This window comes from Loxodonta africana, chromosome 2, assembly GCF_030014295.1.
Source record: "Loxodonta africana isolate mLoxAfr1 chromosome 2, mLoxAfr1.hap2, whole genome shotgun sequence".
NCBI lineage: Eukaryota > Metazoa > Chordata > Mammalia > Proboscidea > Elephantidae > Loxodonta > Loxodonta africana.
In genome coordinates this window covers 166,036,283-166,053,619 of record NC_087343.1, presented here as the reverse complement: position 1 = coordinate 166,053,619, position 17,337 = coordinate 166,036,283, and positions in this window count along the sequence as shown.

Sequence of the window (17,337 nt, the reverse complement as noted above, 5' to 3'; positions counted from 1 at the left end):
TGTAGCTTTGGTTTGGTTTTTGCAAATTCTCTAAGCTTGTGTTTATCTGTAAATGTTTTAATTTCACCTTCATATTTGAGAGAGAGTTTTGCTGGATAAATGATCCTTGGCTGGCAGTTTTTCTCCTTCAGTGCTCTGTATATGTCATCCCATTGCCTTCTTGACTGCATGGTTTCTGCTGAATAGTCTGAACTTATTCTTATTGATTCTCCCTTGTAGGAGACCTTTCTTTTTTCTCTGGCTGCTTTTAAAATTTTCACTTTATCTTTGATTTTGGCAAGTTTGATGATAATATGTCTTGGTGACTTTCTTTTTGGATCAATCTTATATGGGGTTCGATGAGCATCTTGGATAGATATCCTTTCATCTTTCATGATGTCAGGGAAGTTTTCTGCCAACAGATCTTCAACTATTCTCTCGTGTTTTCTGTTATCGCTCCTTGTTCTAGAACTCCAATCACATGCAAGTTATTCTTCTTGATAGAGTCCCACATAATTCTTAGGGTTTATTCATTTTTTTTAATTCTTTTATCTGATTTTTCTTTAACTATATTGGTGTCAATTGCCTTATCCTCCAACTCTCCCACTCTGCATTCCAATTCCTCGATTCTGCTCCTCTGACTTCCTATTGAGTTGTCTAATTCTGTAATTTTACTGTTAATCTTTTGGATTTCTGAATGCTGTCTCTCTATGGATTCCTGCAGCTTATTAATTTTTCCACTATGTTCTTGAATAATCTTTTTGATGTCTTCACCTGCTTTATCAGTGTGTTCCTTGGCTTTTTCTGTAGATTGCCTTATTTCATTTTTGAGGTCATCCCTGATGTCTTGAAGCATTCTGTAAATTAGTTTTTTATATTCTGCATCTGGCAATTCCAGGATTGTATCTTCATTTGGGAATGATTTTGATTCTTTAATTTGGGAAGTTGTAGAAGCAATCATGGTCTGCTTCTTTATGTAGTTTGATATCGACTGCTATCTCCGAGCCATCTATAAGATATTGTAATGATTTGTTTTATATTTGCTCACTGAGTCTTATCTTGTTTTGTTTTCTTTCAGTATACATAGATGGGCTACTAGATTGCGCTATCTTGATTGTTGTAGCCTTTGAATCACTTATGTGCTATTACCAGCTGGTTTGGGCTGTTACCAGAAATATAAACCTAAGAGTCCATTCACTATTCTTGAGTAGAATCTGATTTCGGGTCACCAAGTGTGCGGGGTAGGCTGTCACCTATTCGTTTAGAGGAGTAGTGGTGATAGTTGTGTGCACCAGATTCTGGTAGCAGCAGGGGGTCACATTTCAGGGGGGGCAGGATGCTGACAGGCTTCCCCCAAGTGCCAGTGAGGTAGGTGTGTCTCTATTCCTAAAGCACTTTGGTGGGTGGGCTCTGCTTCTGTACCTTAGGCACCCAATGCGTATACCTCTACAGATTGTTAGATGTCACTATCCTCAGACCCCTGTGGCAGGAGGTTAGGTGGTTTGGGTGGAGCTTCAGCCCTCAGTTCCCTGTTGTGGGTCAGTGAAGGCTCTGTTTAATAGGTAGAGATGTCAGACCTGGGAAACTTGTCTTTCCAGTAATCCCCTAAAACAATTACAGTCAGATCACTATCAGAATTGCCTTTGCATTATAATAGCCACCTTGTTCCCTGCAGGGATGAAAGCCCAAGACTGTGGATCTCATATGCTTTGCTGGAGCTGGTTCTGTATTTTTAGCCCAATTTTGGGAAGTCAGAGAAGGATTCTTGGTCCCTGGGTTTTTTTGTAGCTTCTTCTCTCAGGCCAGGAGAATGGGTTAGGAAAAGACAAAACTAACAAACAAACAAACTTCAGTCTCTGGCCCAGGAAATTCCAATGTTAATGAAGCCACCTGGGAAGGGGAGGGGAGGGATCAGATAGATAGGAGAGAGTAGCACCCAGGAATATAGACAAAGTTACTTATCTTGCTTGGTGAGGACTGTTTTATCTGAGATTCCTGAGGGGCACGTCGACTGTGTGCGCTGGCTGGGTAGAGATTGCCCCCCGAGGGTCAGGCCCACGTCCCTTGCTTGTGCTGTCTCAGAAGCGTGGTCAGTTCCTCCGCTCCCAGTCCAAAGCCCAGCGCCAAGGTTCCCCGGCTGGGATGCCACACTCCAGGCTCCAAAACCAGTCGCTGCCTCCCAGTGACTTCTCCTCCTGTCAGCTGCGTCGCTGCGCTGCCTGCGTGCACTGGCTAGGCTTCCCCCGAGGTCACTTCTGGGGGTTAGGGCTGCATCCCGTGTTTGCGTCGTCTCAGGATGCCGTGCTCAGCTCCCCTGCATCCAGTCCAAAGCCCGGTGCCAAGGTTTTCTGACTGGGATCCTGGCTCCAGGCTCAGAAAACAGTCGCTGCTTCCCCGTGGTTGCTCGTTCTCTCGTTAGCCGTGTCAGTGTGCAGCCTGCTTGAGCTGGCTGAGTCTCTATGGAGGTTACCCCAGGGGGCTAGGAGTTAGGACTGTGTCCCATGCCTGCCCCACCTCAGCAAGCCACTATCAGCCCCTCCACTTGGCACCAGGGAACCACAAGGGCTCAAGGCTGTGGAGCGGGTCACTGGTTCCAGAAGTGGTCGCTGGTTCAAGGCACAGCTTTTCGCTCACTGGTCACTCAGGTCAACTCTTTAAATCTGTGTTTGATGTTCAGGGTTCGTAGATTGTTATATATGTGATTGATTCACTTGTTTTTCCAAGTCTTTGTTGCAAGAGGGATCCAAGGTAGCGTCTACCTAGTCAGTCATCTTGGCCCCCAAGTCAGTAATTTTTTAATTGTTCTTCAAGACAATGTTGTATGAAATCTTTCCTGATTGCAAATTATATTCTCAGTTTTGTTCCAGCCCTTCTTCCATGGTAATGTCTATAAGATAGGATGTAAGACTCTTTGGAGGTTCACTCATCTTCACAACATTTTTGACTCCCTGGTTGAAATGTACCCCAACTTGCAAATCATATGTTAAACAAACTTCAATCAGACTTAATGGTCTGTCTGAGACTGGTGGGACCGCAGAAGACATGGCCCTCAGACTCTGTCAGCCCAGAACTGAAGCCATTCCTGGATCCAACTCTTCAGACAAAGATCAGACTGGACTATGAGACATAAAAATGATACTCGTGAAGAGAGTGCTTCTTAGCTCAAGTAGATACATGACACTAAATGGGCAGCTTCTGTCCAGAGGAGAGATGAGAAGGCAAAAAGAGACAGAAGCTGGTTGAATGGACATGGGAAATCCGGGGTGAAAAGGATGAGTGTGTTGTCACATTATAGGGACAGCAACTAGGGTCACATATCAATGTGTGTATAAATCTTTTTATAAGAAACTAACTTTAACTGTAAACTTTCACTTAAAGCACAATAAAATAACTTCAATCAATTTCTATTATTGGCTTAATGTGATTTTGTTTTAATACCTCATATGCATGTAGAAGCTGGACAGTGAAAAAGGAAGGCAGAAGAATTGATCCATTTGAACTGTGGTGCTGGTGAAGAATATTTAATATATCATGGACTGCCAGAAGGAAAAACAAACTAGTTATAGGAGAAATACAACCAGAATTCTCCTTGGAAGCAAGGATAACAAGACTTTGGCTTGCTTACTTTGGACATGTCACCAGGAAGAACAATTGCTAGAAAAGGACATCATGCTTCATAAAATTGAGGGTCAGTGAAAATGAGGGAAGCCCTCAATGAGATGGATTGACATAGTAGTCACAACAATGAACACAAAGATACCAACGATCATGAAGATGGCGCAGGATTGGGCAATGTTTCATTCTGGTATACATAAGGTCCCCAAGAGTGAGAGCTGATTTTAAGGCAACTAACACCAATAGCTCAGCCTTCTCTTCTAATCCTAGAGCTCCCAAAGAGATAAATAATGGAGGGGTGGGGCTGAAGAAGCAGGACACGAATGGTTCAGAGAAACTCATGACACCCTCCCCAGGTGTCAACCCTCAGGTGGGGCGAGTGTGGATAGTAGGTCTTGGAATAAACACCTACAGAATCTTTGAACTGTGGAATTTATGTATTCTTTTGACGAATACTTACTATCTATCAGGCCCATGCCAAGCACTGGAGACATGAAGAAGACATTAACCAAAGGCACACAATTAAATACATAATTATAAATTGGGCTTCCTGTATTGATGTGAAAGAACAGGATTCTAGGAGAGGCAACGGGGAGGAGCGCATAAAGGGCATTGGAGGGGGTCAGGAAGGAATTTCCGAGGAAGTGCTATTTAAGGAGAAACCAGCTTACAAATACAGTAGGAGCAAGTCAGGGAAAGCCCTGAGGAAGAGCTTGCACTCCATACAGAAGAGCTTGTACAAATGGAATCTTTCAAAAGAATTTTAAGTGAAACATAGGATTTGGGGATCCCAGAAGGAGAAATCTCAGAGTTATAGATTTTTAAGCTCATAGAATCTTGAAACAAATGCTCATAGACTCTTCAACTAGTAAATGGAATCTTAGAATTTTTGAGACATTAAAAAGTATTCACATATGAAAACAAAGGGAATCTTAAGAGATAATCCATTCCAATCTTCTCTCTCCTACTGTACATCTACAAAACTAAACGGAAGCCCAAGGTTGTATACTCAGCCAGAACTAACTCCTATGTCTTATTATTAACAGACTAGGACACTGCTTAATAAATAATAATAACAGTAAAAAAACAGTACTTACATGTATTGACTCTCAACTACTGTTAAAAATGAAACAGAGTTTCTGTAAAATAAAAGGACAGTTCTATTCAGATTCAAAGATTTGCATATTAGGAAGCACCAAAATGAAATTTCAAAACAGCATCCTGAAAAGACAGCGTAAGCATATGTCTTCCCTCAGAACTCTGTACAGGGTGGAGAAAGAGTACATGGGTACATTTGATTGGTCAGCATTCAACATGCTCTGTAATACTCATTTACCTGGTTCCTGCAATCATCTAAGTGGGCCACCTCAGAATGTTGCAGACCAAGTTATTTTTGTCAAGAATGTGGTCATAGGTAACTCTAAAAAGCACGAGCAAGGGCCTAGGACAAAATAGAGTCTGATTCAGACCTGTCGGCCATTTTAGTTATGTCAAGCACCTCAGTTATAGAGTGCTCTTTCTATGCACCAGATGCTGCTAAGTAATTTATATCATTATCTCAGTGAATTCCAACAACAAACTTGTGAGGTAGATACTTTTATAATCCCCATATAGTATAACTGAGAAAACCGAAGCTCAGACAAAAATAATTGAATGGCTCAAGGCCACTGGCCTGGAAGGTGAGGAACCAGAAACCTGGTCTTTTGTTTGTTTGTTACTTTAAAAGACTGCCTTCCAAAGCACTGTACTTATGTGGGACAAAGAGCTTGGTTTGGCCTTTCCCTCTGGTCTCTGAAAACAGCCTGAGGAATTAAGGTGCTCTAAGGGGTTTTGGGTTTGTTTTCCAGAACAGCTAGGCAAGTAAGGGCTGCACAGGCCCCACACCTGGCGGACTACTTTCAGGAAGGGGGGGGGACATAATGCAGTCACTGTACATATTCATTGATTCATGCATATGCATCCTCCTGGGTTGGTGAGACCATCCCTGAATGGGTGAATAGGGACCCCACGCTGGGAACTCTCCCAAACCTTGCCTGATGTGTTTCTTTGCTTGTATTCTTTCTGGTTATGATAAATGGGTAACTGTAAGTATAGGTAATAAAACCAAACCTGTTGCTCTCAAGTCGATTCCAACTCATAGCAACCCTATAGGACAGAGTTAGAACAGCCTCATTGGGACTCCAAGGCTGTAATCTTTATGAAAGCAGATCTCCAGGTCTTTTCTCCCTCTGAGCAGCTGTTGGGTTTGAAATACTGACCTTCTGAGGCCTGGGGCTGTTACCTGATGATCTAGCCCCAGGTGGCCAGGGACGTTTTGATCTAACTCTGGGAGGTTAGAGTGAGAGAAGTGCAATAGAAGCGGCAGCTGGTGGTGAGAAATGGAGATGTGGAAGGGTGAAGCCTGGGACCACTTCTAGGTGGGAACTGGATTCATGTCATCTTTGCCACGCAGTTAGTGATAAAGGTGGGGCTTGCCCACCTCGCCCCTTTCAGAGTACCACAGTACTACACTGGTTTTTCCAATTACAGCTGTTTCTAGACCTACCGTTTTCACAGTGACCACAGCCTTCCTGTAACTTTCCCCTTAGGGGTCAAAGTAATGTCTTGGCTCAGCTTTGCTGTGGGTAATGGGCTGCATGGGAGATCGGCAATTCACATACTTTCAAAGATGTCTTCTGAAGACTGTAAAGTGCTGTTAAACCTAAAAGAAGTGAGTTTGTTTATGGGATCCAAGAGATAGTGTGGGGTCAAGGAAACAGCCTGGTGTTAGGAGTCAGTCTGAGTTCAGGCACTAAATAGCTATGTTCATCCATGAGCCTGCCTGGGTCTCGGGTCCCATGTCTTTTAGGTGTAATTATTGTTCCTGCTTTGTGAAGAGGTAATGGATTCAAAAGTGTTTCGTGACTTGTGAGGTATATGTGATAATTCTAAGATTCAGTGATTTCCCTCCTACCTTGCTAGAGCTCGGCTGCTAACCAAAAAGGTCAGCAGTTCAAATTCACAAGCTGCTCCTTGGAAACTCTATGGGGCAGTTCTACTCTGTCTTTTAGGATCACTATGAGTCGGTATTGACTCAATAGCAACGGGTTTTTTTGTTTTGGTTTTACTAGTAAGAATGTGGCTGATTTCCTCTCAGTGGAGGGTAATTTGGTAATATTTATCAAGAGCCTTAAAAATATGCATTAATTTTAATCTGGTATTCAAGTTTTAGAAAACAATCCCAAAACCAACAATCCCGAAAATTAGAATCTAAATGTCCAACAATAGGCAATTAGATAAATATGTTACACTACTACTATATGGAAACCCTGGTGGCAAAGGGGTTAAGAGCTACAGCTGCTAGCCAAAAAGGTCAGCAGTTCAAATCCACCAAGCTGCTCCTTGGAAATCCTATGGGGCAGTTCTGCTCTGTTCTGCAGGGTCGCTATGAGTCGGAATTGACTCAACAGCAACGGGTTTTTTTGGTTTGGTTTTACTAGTGAGAATGTGACTTGATTTCCTCTCAGTGGAGGGTAATTTGGCAATATTTATCAAAAGCCTTAAAAATATGATTGCCCTTTAATTTGGTATTCAAGTTTTAGACAACGATCCTGAAGCCAACAATCCCAAAAATTAGAAACAATCTAAATGTCCAACAGTAGGTAATTAGATAAATACATTACACTACTACCATGTGGAAACCCTGGTGGCGTAGTGGTTAAGAGCTACACCTGCTAATCAAAAGACTGGCATTCGAATCCACCAGGCACTCCTTGGAACCTCTCTGGGGCAGTTCTACTTTGTCGTATAGAGTTGCTATGAGTTGGAATCTACTCAATGGCAACTTGTTTTTTATTACCATATAATGAGATTTGATGCAGGTATTTAAAATAAGTCTTAAAGAAGAATTTAATTACATAGATGTTGGCAATCATTAAGTTTTGAAAAAGATAAAATAGTATTTATAATAAATTACAATTTTTTGGCAAACAAAAGTGTAAGCATGTCTCATGTAAGTGCTCAGTAAATGTTGCTTTATATTGTTATTATTATCATCATCATTATTGATTATTATTATATAAAACAATGATGCATTAACATGTGTTCATGTAAGTTATCCCTGGATGGTAGGATTACAGGTTTAATTTTTTTTCATATTTAATTGCCTATAATAAACACCTATTTTTTGCAATAAAATGAACAATAAAAATCATGAGAAAGTGGTTCTGCGATCTGTCATGTACATCCCTCCAACCCCTGTATGCTGCTCCTTAATCTCTGCCTTCTAAGTGAACTTCTTGTCCAAAACCCAGTGTCCCCACGTTGCTAAGACCCCATACCCCATGCTGTCGAGTCAATTCCGACCCGTAGCGACCCTATAGGACAGAGTAGAACTGCCCCATAGGGTTTCCAAGGCTGTAATCTTTACAGAAGCAGACTGCCACATCTTTCTCCCACAGAGCAGCTGGTCAGTTCAAACCACTGACCTGTTAGCAGCCAAATGCTTTAACCACTGCGCAACCAGGACTCCTCTGAGACCCCGTAGCAGAAAATAATCTGCTGCAAACCAAGGGATTAGAAGCTCGTTTTCTTTCCTGTGGATATTTGCTTTTTAAAATGTGAGCAATCCTCAACTCTTAATGGAGGAATATCAGGCACTGTGACAGGACTTAAGGGGAGTTTTTGTGGAGGAAGGGGATCTTCCTGGCAGTCATGTGAACAATAAGCCCTGTGGCTCCCTCCTCCTGTGTGACTGAAGGGAGAATCATCTCTGGGAAGGGAAGGCACAACGTTTCACAGTCTCTCCCTGAGGGATGCCGGGCAGAACTGGAATCTGCCAGCAGGTGGCAGTATCTGACCATTTCCAGCTTCCCGAGGGGGTGTCCAGAGATCTTAAACATTCTCTTCTTCCCATCAGAGAAACTGCAGCTGTGAGAGAATTCATTGTTCTGAGCTCCATCAGGCTGTCTGCTTCACCGAAACCTCTGGGTGGGCCAACCATGGAAGAAGGGTCCGGATCAGTCCCAAAAAGATGAGGCCATTTCAGTGTGTGTCATCCCCCGTTTGCCTCCCTCCAGGGTTTGTTTCCCACCAGCAAGTGAGGCTGAGTGGCACCAGCTTACTTGCCATCCCACTGCCCCTTGGTATTAAGACTGTTTACTTTTTGCCCTTAAAAAACACAATGTTGGGCCTAAGCGGCCTCCGTATTTCAAATTATTTTCTTAGAACTGGTTCCCAGAAGTGAGATTATCAGCTCAAAAAGAATGAGCAATATGCCAGCCTTTATCCCTAATATACCTCACACCCAGCACAGCTCAGGAGTGAAGGCCCTGGGCTCTGCAGCCAAGGGGACAGGCTTTCAGTCCTGCCCGGTCGCTTGGGCTGACTTTGGTCAAAGGCCATATTCTCCCTGTTTTAATTTTCCTTTTCTATAAATTAAGGAAAATAATAGCCCCTACACTTGTATTCACCACCCATCGGTCAGTCTGTCGTACTGTGGTGGCTTGTGTGTTGCTGTGATGCTGGAAGCTATGCCAGCAGTATTTCAAACACCAGCAGGGTCACCCATGGTGGACAGGTTTCAGTGGAGCTTCCAGACTAAGACAGACTGGGAAGAAATGCCTGGCAATCTAGTTGGTGAAAACCTTATGGATCACAACAGAACATTACCCATTACAGTGTTGGAAGAAGAGCTCCTTAGGTTGGAAGGCACTCAAAGTGTACAGTGGTCACAACAATAGACTCGAGCATACCAGCCATTGTGAAGATGGCACAGGACCAGGCAATATTTCACTCTGTTGTGCATGGGGTTGCCATGAGTTGGAGTCCACTCGGTGGCACCTAACAACAACACTTGTACCCTAGATCTCATTCTTTCTCCAAATATCGCTCCAGTAACTCCCCTCTCTCCTCCCCATCGTCAATTTTTCAATCTCTAATCATTCCTATCAACACACAAATATGCTGTTAATTCTCCAATCTTAAACCAACAAGCAAAAACCTTCTCTTCAGCCCAATTCCTCTGCCAGACACTGCCCCACTTCTTTGTACCAAAACTCCTTAAATAAGTAGTTTACAGTTGCTCTCTTATATGCCAGTTCCTACCAGGACTTTATCCCACCACTCCACCAAATAATCTGCTCTTCACAGTAAGAGAAACAGTGACCCTCACGTTGTTAAATCCCGTGATGGCTTCTTGGGCCTTGTCCTACTTGACCTAACAGCAGCGTTTGACACAACTGACCACCCCTCCTCCTTGGAGTGTGTTTCTTCACTTGGATTGCAGGACACCACCCCCTCCAGGGCTTCCTCCGACCTCACTGCGAGCTCTTTCTCAGTCACCTGTGCTGGACCCTCCTCTTCCCTCAGAGTCCTTGGGTGGTACAAAGAGTTAACATGCTCAACTATTAACCCAAAGGTTGGAGGCTTCAGTCCACTCGGAGGTGCCTCAGAAGAAAGGCCTGGCGACCTACTTCCAAAAAATGAGCCATTGAAACCTCTATGCAGCACAGCTCTACTGACATACATGGAGTTATCATGAGTCAGAATCAACTCGACAGCAACTGGTTACCCTTGCCCCTGATTCTGGGAGTGGCCCAGACTCAGTCCTCAGGTCTCTCCTCCCTTGCAGATCTCATCTCTTTCCGTGGCCGTAAACAGTGTCAATATACCTGTAACTCGCCATTTTGTATCTCCAACCCCAATCACTCTATCCAACTGCCTATTTGACATTTCCTCTTGGATGTATTATAGTAATCTTAAACAAATTGGTCAAAAACTGAACTCCTGACCTTTACCCACCCTCAACCCCAAAACTGCTCCTCTTGCAAGCCTTCCTCATCTCAGTTGATGGTAACTCCATCCTTCCAGTGGCTCAAGTCAAGACCCTTAAAGTCATTCTTCACTCCTCTCTTTCTCATTTCACAACCAGTCCTCCAGGAAACCCAGTTAACTCTACCTTCAGGTATATCCAGCCTCTAATCACTTCTCACCACCTCTTATGCCACACTGGTTGAGCCACTACATCTCTTGCCTGGATTGCTGCAAAAACCTCCTAACAGGTCTCCCTGCTTCTGCTCTTGCCCCAGTAGCATTCAGTATTGTCAACACAAGACTCAGGGTGACCCTCTAAAAAAATGTGTTGTATCCAAAATATATAAACAACGACTCAACAACAAAAAGCCAAACAACCTAATTAAGAAATGGGCAAAGGACTTGAATAAGCATTTTTCCAAAGTAGATGTACAAATAGCTAATAAACACATGAAAAGATGTTCCACATTATTAGTCACTAGGGAAATGCAAACCAAAACCACAATGACCTATTCACCTGGGGCAACAGAGTCAGAAGGAGAGTCAGGGATAAGAGGAGAATACAGAATTGTGGCTAATTGCCTTCATGAACAACTACGTCTTTTGCCATGAGACCAGAAGAACTGGATGGTGTCTGGCTACCATTTCTGAACAACATTTTGATCAAAGATTCTATAGTAGAATCCTGATCAAAAGGGGGAAAATGTAGAACAGAATTTCAAATTCTCATGGACTCTAGACTTTCTAGAGCCATGGGGGCTGGATGAACCCCTGAAACTATTGCCCTGAGATAATCTTTAAACCTTCAACCAAAAATATCTCCTGAAGTAATCTTAAAACGGAACAATAGTTTAGCTTAACTAGTAAAAAAGGTTTGCCATGAGCGTTATACTCTTTTAAGAACTATCTATTTTTATATTGGACCAATAAGCAACATCATGATAAATGGAGAAAAGATTGAAGTTGTTAAGGAGTTCATTTTACTTGGATCCATAATCAACGCCCATGGAAGCAGCAGTCAAGAAATCAAACAACGCATTGCATTGGGCAAATCTGCTGCAAAAGATCTCTTTAAAGTGTTAAAAAGCAAAGATGTCACTTTGAGGACTAAGGTTGCCTGACCCAAGCCATAGTGTTTTCAATCACCTCATATGCATGTGAAAGCTGGACAATGAATAAAAATTCCAAAGAGCTGATACCCTTTGCATTATGGTGTTGGCAAAGAATATTGAATATACCATGGACTGCCAGAAGAACAAACAAATCTGTCTTGGAAGAAATACAGCTGGAATGCTCATTAGAAGCTAGGGTGGCGAGACTTTGTCTCACATACTTTGGACGTGTTATCAGGAGGGACCAGTCCCTGAAGAAGGACATCATGCTTGAGAGAGTAGAGGCCACAGAAAAGAGGAACACTCCCAGCGAGATGGATTGACACAGTAGCTGCAACAATGGGCTCAAACATAACAATTGTGAGGATGGCACAGGACCAGGCTGTGTTTCGTTCTGTTGTACACAGGGTCGCTATGAGTCGGAACTGACTTGATAGCACCTGGCAAACAACAACATACAGGATCAAATTGACAACAGCAACTCAAAAAATTATATAGGAGCCTTGGGGACAGTGAGTTTATGTTAATGAGGGAGAGACAACTTCGAAAAAGTGGGTGAGAATGATTGCACAACCCGAAGAATGTAGTCAATGTCACTAAATTGTACATACAGAAACTGTTGAATTGATGTATGTTTTGCCATGTATATTCTCAACAACAAAATTAATACAATTTAGAAGAGAAAAACTCACAATGAGCTACCCCTTCAAACCCACTAGGATGGCAATAGTAGAAAAAAAAAAAAAAAGGAAACTAATGAGTGTTGGTGAGTATGTGCAAAAACTAGAACCTTTATACATTGCTGGTGGGAATGTAAATTGGTTCAGCTGCTGTGGAAAACAGTAGGGTGGTTCCTCAAAAAGTTAAACATAGAATTAGCATATGACCCAGTACCCGGCAGGATATGACCATTCCTAGGTATACGCACGAAAGAATTGAAAACAAGTTCTCAAACAAATCCTTCTACAGGAATACTCATAGCAGCACTATTCCCAATAGCCCATCAACAGATGAATGGATGAACAAAATGTGGTTGCAGTGCAATGTGTTTCTCATATATGGCCTTTCCGGCATTAAGTTTAAAATTCTGCCAAAATGACTGACTAGACCACAATCTTGCAATGGAATTGGTTAGTCTACTATGCAAATAGGGTACGTAAAACCATCCGATAGGATAAAGTAACGTTGCAGAAAGTGATTGATTACTACACAAATTAAGTGATTGTGGTCTCCTGAGGCGATTGGCCACTTCCTGGTACTGGTGGGAGGACCACGCCTTGAAATTGACATGGGGTCAATCCCACAGAGGTTGAGGGGGACCTCACTATCATCAAGAAGAGCCTGGAGCAGGGCACATCCTTTGGACCTGGGGTCCCTGTGCTGAGAAACTCTAGATACGGGAGAGAGCTATAACGCTGAAGACTGTGTGAGACGATGCAGCAGTATGAACAGCAGAGAAAGTTTTGCCACAGTATTAACGGTGGGAACCAAGAGACATGTGAGGCCCACAGAGTACGAGACAGAGAGCTGAGTGCCTTTGGGCAGGAGGTTTGCTGGAGCAGTGGGCTGCCTCTAGGCACTTGTCAGCAAAGCTAAAGAGCTGTAACACTAGTTCCAGCAGGGCAAAGGCCTAGAGAAGGGCCAGAGGTGGGTACAGCTGAGAAGAAGCTGAGAACTGTCTTGGTTGGAAGCTGTCCTGATCGAAGAACTTTATTCTATCTCCTGAGTTGTATTCTGTTACTTCCAAGTTGATCCTGATCTCGAGTTGTAGCCTGTTACTTCCCTAAAAAACCACATAATCGTGAGTATGATCTGTGAGTTCTATGTGGCCATTGCAACAAATTATAGAACCCAGCAGAGAAGTAGAGTGTGCTGGGGGGTGGGGGAGGGGGTGGCTGGTGTTAGAGATGGTGGAAAAGTTGAAGAGTGGAGGTATTTCTGATCCTCACCTCGTAGGAATCAGCCTTGTGCTGATCTTGATTCTCATCTCTACCCTTGAAGTTAGAAGCCTTCTGATACGAGGCTGCAGTGATACAACCTTACAATGGAATAATATTCTGTCATAAAGAAGAATGAAGCACCGATACATTCTACATAAATGAACCTCAAAAACGTTCTCAGTGAAAGAAGGCAGACACTCAAGGCCACATATTGTATCATTCCATTTATACAAAATATCCAAAATACGTAAATCCAAGAAGACAGAAAGTAAATTGCTGGTTGCCAGCAGTTAGGGGTAGCAGGATAATGGGAGTGACTGCTTAATGGGTACAGGGTTTCCTTTTGGGATGATAAAAATATTTTGAAACTACATAGAGATGGCAGTTGCACAACACTGTGAAGGTTAATTTTATGTTATGTGAATTTCACCTCAATAAAAATAAAAGGAGAAAAAAAAAAGTCATGTCTCTCCTTTGCTCAGCGCCCCGCGACAGCTCTCCAAATGACGGAGTAAAAGCCAGAGTCCTTACAAAGGCGCACAGGGCCCCACACGATCTGATCGCTCTGCTACTCTCCTCACTCACTCCGCTCGGCCATGCTGGGTCCTTCTGTTCCTCCAACAGGCCAGCACTGGACTGCTCCTGCCCGGGGCTTCTGCTCCAGCTGTTTCCTCTACGGGGAACATTCTTCCCATAGATATCTGTTGTGCTATCTTCCTGATCTTTTTCACATTGCTGTTCAAATCTCACCTCATAAAGGCACCTGCAGACCACCCTAAATAATACTGCAACACCCCCGTCACAATGAAGCTCTTCATCTGCTTTCTCTTTTTTCTGTAGCGCATGTCACCTACTAGCAAATTCTAGTAACTGATTGCCTGTCTGTCTTTCCTGCTGGAATGTAAGGTCCATGAGGGCAGGGATCTTTGTTTTCCTTGCTGACCAAGTTCTTAACACAGTACCTGGCACATATTAAATGAATTAAAAACTCAAAAACCAAACCAGCTGCTGTTGAGTCCATTCCGACACATAGAGACCCTATAGGACAGAGTAGAACTGTCCCATAGAGTTTCCAAGGAGCACCTGGTTAGCAGCCTTAGCTCTTAACCTCTACGCCACCAGGGTTTCCATTACATGAATCGGGAGGATTAAATGTGACAACGCAAATAAAGTGCTTACCACAGTGCTGGCTCATAGAAAATGCTCCATAAATGGCAGCTACTATTATGATTCCCTACGCGCCTATCAGTTTGTCATACACCTTTGAATTGTGGTGTTGGCGAAGAATATTGACTATCCCGTGGACTGCCAAAAGAATGAACAAATCTGTCTTGGAAGATGTATGACCAGAATGCTCCTTAGAAGCAAGGACAGTGAGAATACATCTCACACACTTTGGACGTGTTAGGAGGAGGGATCAGTCCCTGGAGATGGACATCAAGCTTGGTAGAGGGTCAGTGAAAAAGAGAAAGACCCTCGATGGATGGATTGACACAGTGGCTGCAACAATGGGCTTAAGCATAATGACTGTAATGATGGTGTAAGACGGGCAGTGTTTCGTTCTGTCTGTGCAAAGGGTTGCTATGAGCCAGAACCGACTCCACAGCACCTAACAACAACAACAACAACACTATTGCGATGCTTGAGAAGACCTCACCTCCATGCTTACCAGGTCCAGCCCCATCATAATCCACCTCGGAAGGTGTCGCTTTACTGACAGCAGATCTCATTTTTTTTTTTTTTATTAACTTTTATTAAGCTTCAAGTGAACGTTTACAAATCAAGTCAGTATGTCACATATAAGTTTATATACACCTTACTCCGTACTCCCACTTGCTCTCCCCCTAATGAGTCAGCCCTTCCAGTCTCTCCTTTCGTGACAATTTTGCCAGCTTCCCACTCTGTCTATCCTCCCATCCCGCCTCCGGACAGGAGATGCCAACACACTCTCAAGTGTCCACCTGATATCATTAGCTCACTCTTCATCAGCGTCTCTCTCCCACCCGCTGACCAGTCCCTTTCATGTCTGATGAGTTGTCTTCAGGGATGGTTCCTGTCCTGGGCCAACAGAAGGTCTGGGGACCATGGCCGCCGGGATTCCTCTAGTCTCAGTCAGACCATTAAGTCTGGTCTTTTTATGAGAATTTGGGGTCTGCATCCCACTGATCTGCTCCCTCAGGAGTTCTCTGTTGTGCTCCCTGTCAGGGCAGTCATCGATTGTGGCCAGGAACCAACTAGTTCTTCTGGTCTCAGGATGATGTAGGTCTCTGGTTCACGTGGCCCTCTCTGTCTCTTGGGCTCTTAGTTGTCATGTGACCTTGGTGCTCTTCATTCTCCTTTGCTCCAGGTGGGTTGAGACCAATTGATGCATCTTAGATGGCCGCTTGTTAGCATTTAAGACCCCAGACGTGACATTTCAAAGTGGGATGCAGAATGTTTTCATAATAGAATTATTTTGCCAATTGACTTAGAAGTCCCCTTAAACCATGATCCCCAAACCCCCCGCCCTTGCTCCGCTGACCTTTGAAGCATTCATTTTATCCCGGAAACTTCTTTGCTTTTGGTCCAGTCCAGTTGAGCTGACCTTCCATGTATTGAGTGCTGTCCTTCCCTTCACCTAAAGCAGTTCTTATCTACTAATTAATCAATAAAAACCCTCTCCCTCCCTCCCTCCCTCCCCCCTCGTAACCACAAAAGTATGTGTTCTTCTCAGTTTATACTATTTCTCAAGAAGCAGATCTCATTTTACGGTGATAATTTTAATTTCTTGTTAGTCTCCCACTAGGTCCCACTCCTCTTTCGGGTCACAGCTTAACATTGCTCTCTTCAGGAGACCTAGGTTATGCTGGGTCTGCTGCTGAGGGTCATCATAAACCAGTAAACTAGCTGCCATCAAGTGGACTCCCACTTAGAGTGACCCCATGTTTGTCAGAGCAGAACTGTGCTCCATAGGATTTTCAATGGCTCTTTCAGAAGGAGATCACCAGGCTTTTCTTCTGAAACATCTCTGCATGGACTTGAAATTCCAACCTTTTGGTTAACAGCCAAGCACACTAACCATACGCTCCACCCAGAGACTCTGGGGGCCATTGTTGTTGTTGTTAGCGGCTGTTGAGTCAGCCCTGACTAACAGTGGCCCCATGCACAACGGGATAGGACCATTGTGAACCATCTGGTAGCCCCATGCACAACGGGATAGGACCATTTTGAACCATCTGGTTTGTACTGGGTGGTTTTTGAAAGTAGATTACCAGACCTTTCTTCCTCGTCCATCTTAGCTTGGAAGATGTACTAAAACCTGTTCAGCATCATAGCAACACCAAAGCCTCCGCTGACAGAGGGTGCGTAATTTCCCTGTCACAACACTCTAGCCTTCATTGTAATTATTGTCTAACTGTGTTTCCTGAGAGAATGGAATTCCCATGATGGCAGGTCAGGGCCCCACTTGTTCCCTTTGGCATCCCAGCTCAATGCCTGGTATGCAGTAGGTGCTCAATGTTTATTAGGGAAATGAATGGATGGACATACTTCCCAACCAAGTCTCCATAATAAAGGCTTAGAGGCCTCTGAACTAATGATAGGTTACAAGGACAGCCCTTCAAAGACGCCTTGGTTATCTCTATCGTTCCGACAAAGAAACTGAAAATCAGAGCAGCTAAGTGTCTTGCCTGTGGAGACTTGGCGGCTGAACAGCAGCCTACCGTTACTGCAGGGTTTTCTTTCCATAAAGCAGGATTTCTGAGGTGGGGTGGGGACAGATGGGCGGTACTGTTACCTCCTCCAGGAAGTCTTTATAAATCCTTTGGGGGCAATGATTCTCAGTTTTCTTGGGATTCCTATAGAATTTAAGTCTTGAAATGTTTTAGCATTTCCCCCACAGCCCTGGATTACAACTTCTG